We start from the raw sequence: 9,518 nt of genomic DNA, 5'->3' as shown, positions 1-9,518 counted from the left end.
TTTCCCAGCATGCATTTTTGTCTGAGTGGTGTGTTTTGAAACACGGGGTTTTACCTGGCACAGGTGTGACATCTGTCTTAGCAAACTTTATAAGAGCCTTCGGACAGTCGCTTGGGATGTGGTGTCCAAATTTGAATGCAATCGGTCAAGCGATTTCAAAGAAAACATGCCCAGTTTACATTTTTATATATAGAGATTAACGTGAAGATGTAATGTAAGCCCACAACTGGGAGTTATGTTCCGGGGATCGCACCTAAAGCTGAAATCAGGTATAGTCAAAACACAGTAGTAGTAGTAGTAGTAATAATAATAATAATAATAATAATAATAATAATTTATTCTTAATACCCCACCCATCTGGCCGATCTCCCCTGCCACCCTGGGCAGCTCCCAACAGAATATTAAAAACATGATAAAACATAATACATTAAAAACTCCCCTAAACAAAGCTGCCTGCAGATGTCTTCTAAAAGTCAGATAGTAGTTTATTTCCTTGACATCTGATGGGAGGGCGTTCCACAAGCTGGGCGCCACTCTGCCCTGGTTCCCTGTAACCTCACTTCTCGCAGGGAGGGAACTGCTAGAAGGCCCCTGGACCTGCACCTCAGTGGGTTCAATGGTGAGTAGGATTGCTAAAGTTATTTGCCCCCCAAAACCCTGTTCCCTTTCTGTTGTTGTTGTTGTTGTTGGCTTACTGCATATCCAGAAACAAAAACAGTGGATAGTTTTCTATTCAGCGTTCACTACAGGGGGTGAGAAATCCCACACCCTTTAGGTTGCGCTGTTGAGATACATCAAAATATGGAGGTTCATCACAGCAACGTTGTAGTTCTTCCTTCCTGCCCAGTGCGCCATTTGGATGAGAGGAAGGAGAAGAGGATTCCAGTAACACAACTATGTTTTTCAAATGCCAAACACTCATATAACAAGTCAACCCACGGGAAACTAATGAGCCTCTGTGTGAGATTTGCTGAAACCTGGCATAAAGACCCAGGAGGAGCATCCTGTAGAATTCCCCAACCCCCCAAATTTCTTAAATAATCCCTGGGAGAACTTTCTGGAAGCATATAGCAGGCTGACTCATAGAGATGGCAGCCTCTGACTGTAGCCTTTAAATCACCACCATCGACTGCTATCAAGCAGCAGATGTGACAGGAAGACCTGAGAAATGAGGGGGCGGAGGAAGCAATATTAAGCCTGGCTTGATCTTTAGTGTCAACTGCAAAGAGTGAAGACTGGACGTAAATATGGAGGTGCAGGGAAAGGCTAAATTGGTGGAGAGGAGTATTATTTACTAAACTCCAAAATGTTTATTTTTGCTTCAGAAGATACAGAACTAGTCAGTGGCCTTTGTGCCATTTCAAAATAAGTTACTTATTGATATTCGGCTCTCATAGGAAAGCAAATGGGCAAGTCTCTGCATTTCTGAGGTAAAATAAAGCGAGTTCTGATGCCGCTGTGACACCAAGATAAAGCTCCGTTCTTGGGTGTTAAGCTCAGACAGTTATATAACCCTTAAACCAGGCATCCCCAAACTGCGGCCCTCCAGATGTTTTGGCCTACAACTCCCATGATCCCTAGCTAACAGGACCAGTGGTCAGGGATGATGGGAATTGTAGTCCAAAACATCTGGAGGGCCGAAGTTTGGGGATGCATGCCTTAAACTGATAGCAAATGGCAGCCACAAAGGTCTGGTCATTTTTAAATGAGGCCCAAGCATCTACTCAGAAGCCACTGGAATACAATCACAGAAGTGGAGGAGGCCTCGTAGGTGAGCAGATCCACCCTCCTGCTCAGTGCAGGTGGCCTTTGCTTAGAGATCTCAGGTGATGGAGAACCCGTAACCTCTCTGCCTCAATTATTCTGTTGTCAAACAGCTCAAGAAGCTGTGCACATGGGGAGGCAGAGCTTAGAGGAGCCAGGTGTAGGGATTTGAAAAACAAACAAAGAGGAGAGCATGAATATGGAACATTTTTTTCAGCATGAGGCACACAATCCCTTGAGGGAAACATTTCTGGACCACTTGCCGACGCTGCGTGGGGCCAAGGCGAAAGATGGCAGAGCAATCGATGACTTCTACCTTTCTTCAGGAGACTCAAATCCCTTCACACGCTGGCATCCAGGCAATGAAGGAGTATTATCAGAGTTCAAGTACACATTCCAGGCAGACAAAAGCACCCAGGATGGGTCTGAAGCAGTGCTGCTGGTGGCTGTGGCCACATTTGACCCCCAGACGTTCCCCATAGCTTCAGTAGAGTAACACACAGCCTGAAGTATTAAACTGAAAGCAGCCACTGGCCACAATTCCTTATGGACGAATAGAGGATTTCCCCCTCTGGCCTCTATCTCCGTGCTGAAAGCCCTTTGCTTGTCTTGTATTTGAAGTGTTCTACAGGGAGCTGGCTTCAGGCACCAGGCCCGTTGGCAGACCAACTCTGCGTTACAAAGATGCCTGCAAATGAGACGTGAAGGCAGGGCAGTCTCAAGCAGGTCGCGTGCCCTGGCGCTGAGGGCGGAGATCGCTCCGGCGCCCCTGCCCTCGCAGGGCACAGCATGGCTTCCGTGCCACTTCGCCACGCAGCACCCTGCCTACTGGCCTGGCGCCCCGCGCCACCGGGACTCTACCTAGAGCCGGCCCTGCGTGAAGGCTGGCAAGATCAACCCTGCTGTGTGGAAATCCCTTGCAGACAACTGCAGTGCCTGGAGACAGACAGTTGGGTTGTGTATCCAGAGCAGTGGCCAGAGGCTGGACACCTTCATTTGTCCCAGCTGCAACAAAGCATGTCTCTCTTGTATCAGTTTCTGCAGCCACAGCAGGTGCTGTAACTCTCCTATGGTTTGACTTCACACTCTTCCATTGCCTCCCAAGGCAAGGTGCAACCAGTTCAATTTTGTGTTGGTGGTGGACAGTGGTAAAACTGCACACACTTGGAGAACGAAAGGAAGCAGAGGGAAAGCAGGCAATGACTTCAAAAAAAGCAGTTCTGCTTGCCTTCTGAGATGTTTCTGAAAGTACAATTGCTCCAGGCTATGTCGTAAAAGCATGGTTTGGTGCTGGCAGTGGTGTGGGGGCATTTACAAAAAACAAGGCCAGTCTGATAGGGCCCTACTTACAGCACTTATAGCCCTCTCCCAGCAACTGGCATTCAGAGGTATACTGCCTTCAACAGTGGGTGGTAGAATCATCAGTACAGATTAATTAAGCCACAGGGAGAAATGCCAGTATCCCACAATGCCTTGAAATATCAGGACTGGACAAGTAGCCCAATTCTGTTCCATTTTAACCTTGCTGGCACTATGCAGAGCAAAGGAACCCTCAAATCATTAAATGACTCAAATGTTACACCTTCACATTCTGCATGTGAACTTCCCAGAACTGGTTTTCAACTGGGCTCCATGTTTCCCAGAGATTCATCTCAGTAGCCTTGGAGTTTGTGACTCAAGCGACAACTCCTAAAGCCCTCTACTTGGCTGATGATTTTCTCTTTCCCCTTTCATAGGGCTCTGTTCAGTAAAGGATGACCTTGGTTCTTGCTTATCTCTGGCAAGCGTGGCATGAAATGTAGCAACAACCCAAAGCCCTAAATCTCTGAAGCTCTTTGCAGCCCACGCAGTGTGACTCCTGGGAAAGTGGCTTGGGCCCCCACTTTGGAACACGGAGTTACACGAAATTTGAGAGAACTAATTTCTGCAAACACAACACCTCCTACTAATGAATGTCTTGTTTTTCTTAGAGCTTGCTATCAACAGGTTCTCTAATGGATAGGAAAGCAGTAACAACGACAATGTTATCTTTGGGTCTGCAGTTGCCTCCCATTGATCAAGCCAGCTTGAAATATGTTTGCCAAGGTTTCTCCTGCCCACTTCTTTTCTTGATCTTAGAACTAGTAAGGGAGTTATGAGAAGAGGCTCCAAGTTGACCAGCAAAAATAAATAAACTATGTTTGTGCATCATTTGTGTAGATTTGCAGTTCCCGTGCAAGTCTGGTGGGCTGTGTGGTTGTAGGGGGGAATTTAAGTGAGGGATATGGGTAGACAAAGCCTGATACCAAACCCATCACACATACCCTGCAACATTTCTCCGGTGAAAATAGGGACATCCCATTCTATAACGATATTTTACTATTTATACCCCACATGTTTTACTGGGTTGCCCCAGCCACTCTGGGCAGCTTCCAACATATATAAAAACATAATAAAACATTAAAGTTTTTTTAAAAAACTTCCCTATACAGGATTGCCTTCAGATGGCTCGGGGTTTGGATAACTCCATACTCTCCGACATTTCTCCACCAGAAGCATGGGGGAAGGTGCCAGACCAACAGCTGAGCTGGCCTTTGATTTGCTGGTACTAGGGAGACAAGTCACACTAAAATGCTGGAGAGTTCTCATTAGTTTTTTTTTTAAAAAAAAACTAGCTGGCCCGGCCACGTGTTGCTGTGGATCATCCGTGTGATTCCCCCCACCCTGTGTCAATCCATGACGTATCCCGCGCCCTCCCCCTAAATAGCAGTCTTTTTATCTTGCCTTCCAAAGCGATGCTGTGAAAATCTATGGGGATTTATCACAGGCATATCTTTGTCATGGAGCTAGAAGCATATCGGGATTTTAGGAAAAAACCGCTGCGGCCTGCAGATTGACAGGCTGGACCTTTGAAGTGAATACGCGTCGAGATAGTCATCGCAGAGAAATCAAGCCGGCTTCAGGCTTGTTGATCTCAGATGAGGCTTTAGCGTGGACAGCTATCTATGCATTAGATCATTGCTATGGTGTAACTGCCCATATGTAACTGCGTCATATTCAGAGTGTGGTCGCTGGTCCATCTTATCATAATAGTGTCTACTTTGATTGTAGGGAAGCCACTTATGCATCCCCAAAACAGAGTACAAAAGATGGGACGTATAGCTTATGGTTTCCATTAGCTAAGTTCTATGTATAGATGCAAATTTAGAAATAATTCCTATAGTGATGCATCTCCTTAAAGTGAGGAACGCTGTGACCAGGTGACCTGTGTGACTCCCTTTGTCTGCTGTCAGGTGCTAACTGTTGATGGGAAATTTCTAGCCCCCTTAACAAACTTAGAGGACCCAGGATTCTTTGGAGCATTGGGTGCGCTTTGAATGTATTGATCTGCCCTAATTTTGTGTTCTGCCACATACCCCATTGCAGCCATTTTGTGACAGGTGCCTCCAGCACTTTCTCAAACTTCAACATGTGCCCACTGGTCCAAAAAGGTTCACCATGCCTGAAACAGAGGAATGTCCTCTATACAGCAGAACACAAGGCAATCCTAACTGATAGGCCTTGACCAAGATGCTTGGATAGGGGTCATCCTAGTGGCATAGGATGGGGGGCACAGGGGTGGTTGCCCTGGGCACAAAATTGTTAGGGGGTACAAAATTTCAGCACCCAGTGCTGCCTCAACACAGCTGCATGCTTCCGTCACTGGGCTCCGTTGAATACGGCTTCTCCATGTGAACCAGGTAGTGGTTCTCCAAACAACGGAACGTATCTTCTTCTTTTTTTATCTCTGTGGCTGCAATCTCCTGGGTGATGCAGATGCCATTAGGCAGTGGAATGTGCATGCGTACTCTGTCCCAGGCACTGGCAACCCATGCTACACCACTGGGTCATCCCCACTCCTGTTACCAGAAATCCACCTATTGGGAAGGGAACAGCACTTGAGCGCAATCGCCACACATGGTGGTAATTGCCTGATTTGCAGTCATTCCATGTGCCCCCCCATTTAATTATAGGCATGGTGGGCAGTGCTCAGTGGGAACAAGGAGTGTGGGGAAGAGAGGGTTAACCCTTCCATTCAGTTTGATCACAGCAAAAACCATCCTCCATGTCGCTGTTGGGCATAGCTGCCAAGTTATCCCTTTTTTACAGGGATTTTCCCTTATGCTGAATAGGCTTCCTCGCGAGAAAAGGGAAAACTTGGCAGCTATGCTGTTGGGCTTGGGGAGAGGCTCCACTGGCTCCTTTTGCTGCAATCATGGGGGTGCAGGGAGGGTCAAACCTGTCCTCTCTTTGTGCTGCATTCCCCCCCATGAAGACTCTCCATGTCTGTAATTAAATAAAGAGGGGAAATGTGAAGATTGCAAAAGTGAAATAATTAGCATTATGTGCACCTGAGTTCTCTATAAGAAGAGGCATGCTTTGTGTGTAGAAGCTTCCAATTTAACCCCATGGCATCTTCAGTGAAGAGAATCATGCAGCAAATGATGGGAGAGAGGAACTCAGCCTGAGGTCCTGGAGAGCTGCAGCCCATCAGAGTAGACAATAATGGGCTGGCTCGACGGGAAAATAGTCTGGCTTGATATTGCAGCTTCCTATGTACCAGAAGTGTTGGGGCTTTATACGTGCAGAGCTTGTGTTCTGCCAGTGAGCTATGATTCTTCTTCAAAGCAGTACAAACGTGCCTGCTAATAGATAGCTCTGCTGGCAGTGAGTCAATGTCAGTCAATTTTTATTGTATATAGGACTTTACAAGGGGCAACAGAGAATAAAAGGAAACTTTCATCTAAAATCATACACATAACCTGTAGCAGTTTACAACTTAAAAGAAATTTACAACATTAAGACTTAAGAGTGGAGTGCATTCACATAGCTGGAACGGAGCTTCTTGGCTGCCAGCACAAATTTGGCTACCTGGTGTGTAATATACAGGTGTTCATCTGCTAGGAGTTTCACTGTCACTTCCTGCGTGGATCGACCTGGAAGCCAATTAAGAATTGGCGATATAAAGGTGTTGCATACAGGGGGGAAATCAGCAGTGTGTGAGGTCCTCTTACCTGATTGCATCCATGTATACATTTGCGATCCGTGTGGGCAATTCCCCGGTATCTCCCCTCTAAATATGCCAAGGGCATCTGTTGAAATCTTAGTTCTACAAAGGCCCCTCGTACTTGTGGAAAGGTCAGAGTCTCAAGGTAACGGGGCCTTGCGTGATGGGTCTTAATTTGGGAGTAGCAAGTAGAGTAGCAGGCAGCAATGATGGATGCTCTGTCTTGGTTGGCATCCTGATCAAAAATCCAATTTCTAAGGTCACGTGGGCTAAGGGGTAAGTAGTTCTCTATTTGGAGATTATAAGCCCTAAGCTTATTTTGGCACTTTTGTGCCCAGCCCCCTGTCCTTAGTTGCTCTAACCAGCAGAGCTTAGTAAGAGTTTGATCCTCGAAGGCATTTAGCCTGCGCCCATATCTCAGATAGGCTAGATCCATTCTGGTTGCTAGCAAGGGAAGGCCCAGCTCAGCTCTGAGGTGGGCTGCCAGTGTCCCACAGGGAAGCCCCAAATCTGTCTCATAAATTTATTTTGTAGGACCTCTGTTTCAGATTTTACACCAGTTCCCCATATCTCAGCCCCATAGAGCATTTGGGCAATGATTTTAGAGATAAAGATCTTAATAGCTGGGTTGAATAACTGCCCACCCTTTGAATGGAAGAACCTATATAGAGTAGAACGGCCAGATATCAGCTTAATTGCTTCCAGATGGGGTTTCCACAATGACTTCCCAACGATAAGTAATCCTAGATATTTAAATCTGGGTACTTGCTAAGGTTGTGACTGTCTCTAGGGTCCACCTGGACTTGGTAGTCCTCTTCTGAGTCAAGAAACCAGCTTTGGACCCAGGGGGCGCTGCGGTTAAACCACTGAGCCTAGGGCTTGCTGATCAGAAGGTCGGCGGTTCGAATCCCTGTGACGGGGTGAGCTCCTGTTGCTCGGTCCCAGCTCCTGCCAACCTAGCAGTTCGAAAGCACATCAAAATGCAAGTAGATAAATAGGAACCGCTACAGCGGGAAGGTAAACGGCATTTCCATGTGCTGCTCTGGTTTCGCCAGAAGCGGCTTAGTCATGCTGGCCACATGACCTGGAAGCTTTACGCCGGCTCCCTCGGCCAATAATGCGAGATGAGCGCGCAACCCCAGAGTCGTCCGTGACTGGACCTAATGGTCAGGGGTCCCTTTACCTTTACCTTACCTTTACTTGCTCAAGGTTGTGACTGTCTAGGATCCACCTGGACTTGGTAGTCCTCTTCTGAGTCAAGAAACCAGCTTTTGCCATTGGGATTGGAGAAGAGGCAGGCAGGGAGGCCAACAGAGCCAGAGACAATGACAGAGTCAGCTGATTCTGGTTTTCCCCCATCGTCCTACCTGCTGAGTTTGACAAAGGCAATGCTCAGGCTATTGTATGACAGGAGAGAAGGTTAGCACTCCTCTGGATGAGGATGGAATAGGTCCAAGTGGCCTATACAACACACACATGATTAAGGCATTGGCACTTACCTTTTTGAAAGCCAGTGTGGCATAGCGGTTAGAGTGTTGGACTAGGACATGAGAGACCAGGGTTCAAGTCCCCTCTTAGCTAAGAAGCTCACTCCTTGTCCTTGGGCCAGTTACTATCTCTCAGCCTGACTACTTCGCAGGGTCGTTTTGAGGAATAAAAATGTGGAATGGAAGAACCACGTTATGTCACTTTCAGCTCCATGGAGGAAAGGTAGGACATGAATGTAAAAATAAAAATAGATTATTTAATTTCTTTACCGTTTAATATTTTTTTAAAAAAATAAATCTCTAAGTGGTGTACAAAAAACTGTAGTAGCAGCAGCATAAAAGAAATACAAAAATACACCGTTAGTTATAAAAATACAGAGTGACCAATATATAAAAAGCAATACCAATTCATTTTCCTTCTGACATACTGTCCGTCCCAGCCTCCGGGTTCTCACCCAGGGTCCAACCAAACTCTCAGCTCACCCACAAAAGTCTGACGACAAGAAGAGTTTCTGGGAGCAGCAGACATCACCCTAGTTTCTCACTCTAGACTTGCTTTTCTTGGGCAGGCCCAAGACGGATGGTACCTCCTCAGGCTGCCCATAGTTGTGACCCATTCAGATGCACTCTCCACACCCAGTTCCAGGTGCAACAGGTTTGTTGAGTTCCGGGGGGGGGTCCAGAGGATGGGTAGAGGGGCCTTTTCCACTCACAGCTCTTTCCTCCCCCCCCTCTGTCTCCTCCTCCTCCAACTGCTTAATAAGACTGACACTTAGTGGCCCAACTGGTTGTAATGAAGAAGGTAGGCACAGGTGGGGCTTGGGGGGGGCAGTTCTGCTATTTGCATGCCCTTCTACAAATCAGGCATAGACTGGAAGAACAGTGTTGGTGAACCAGACCAAATTTCCATGAAAGGCTGTGTTTTCATATTCAGACTCCGTTTATTTGTTTATAAGCTGAAGTAATAAAAGAAAGAAAGAAAAGGATTAAATGAATCAAACGTTTAAATGAATCAAATGCAAAAGCAAAACATGGGAATGACAATGGAGCCTGACACACACACACACACACACACACACACACACACACACACACACACACACACAGATTGCCCGGCTAGTACTCTCCGCCGGGCTCTGAGATACACCCAGTGGGCCAACTGCAGATCTGCACATTCAGCTGGCGGAAAGGGGGAATTGGCTCCAACGGAATGACACCTGCGTCATTGACTCAGCCAAGAG

The 9,518-nt window shown here is 46.8% G+C and overlaps 1 non-coding gene across 1 annotated transcript; it reads left to right on the top strand.

Annotated features, from left to right (window-relative positions):
• Positions 1-8,187: 8,187 nt before the first annotated feature.
• Positions 8,188-8,297, top strand: LOC118094119 (U6atac minor spliceosomal RNA). The gene has a single exon (XR_004693728.1). It is a non-coding gene; the product is annotated as a U6atac minor spliceosomal RNA (small nuclear RNA).
• The last annotated feature ends 1,221 nt before the right edge of the window (positions 8,298-9,518 follow it).

The sequence above is a fragment of the Zootoca vivipara genome, chromosome 5 (assembly GCF_963506605.1).
Source record: "Zootoca vivipara chromosome 5, rZooViv1.1, whole genome shotgun sequence".
Lineage (NCBI taxonomy): Eukaryota > Metazoa > Chordata > Lepidosauria > Squamata > Lacertidae > Zootoca > Zootoca vivipara.
Note: the sequence above shows the minus strand (reverse complement) of the source record. Positions and strands in the feature narration are given on the sequence as shown.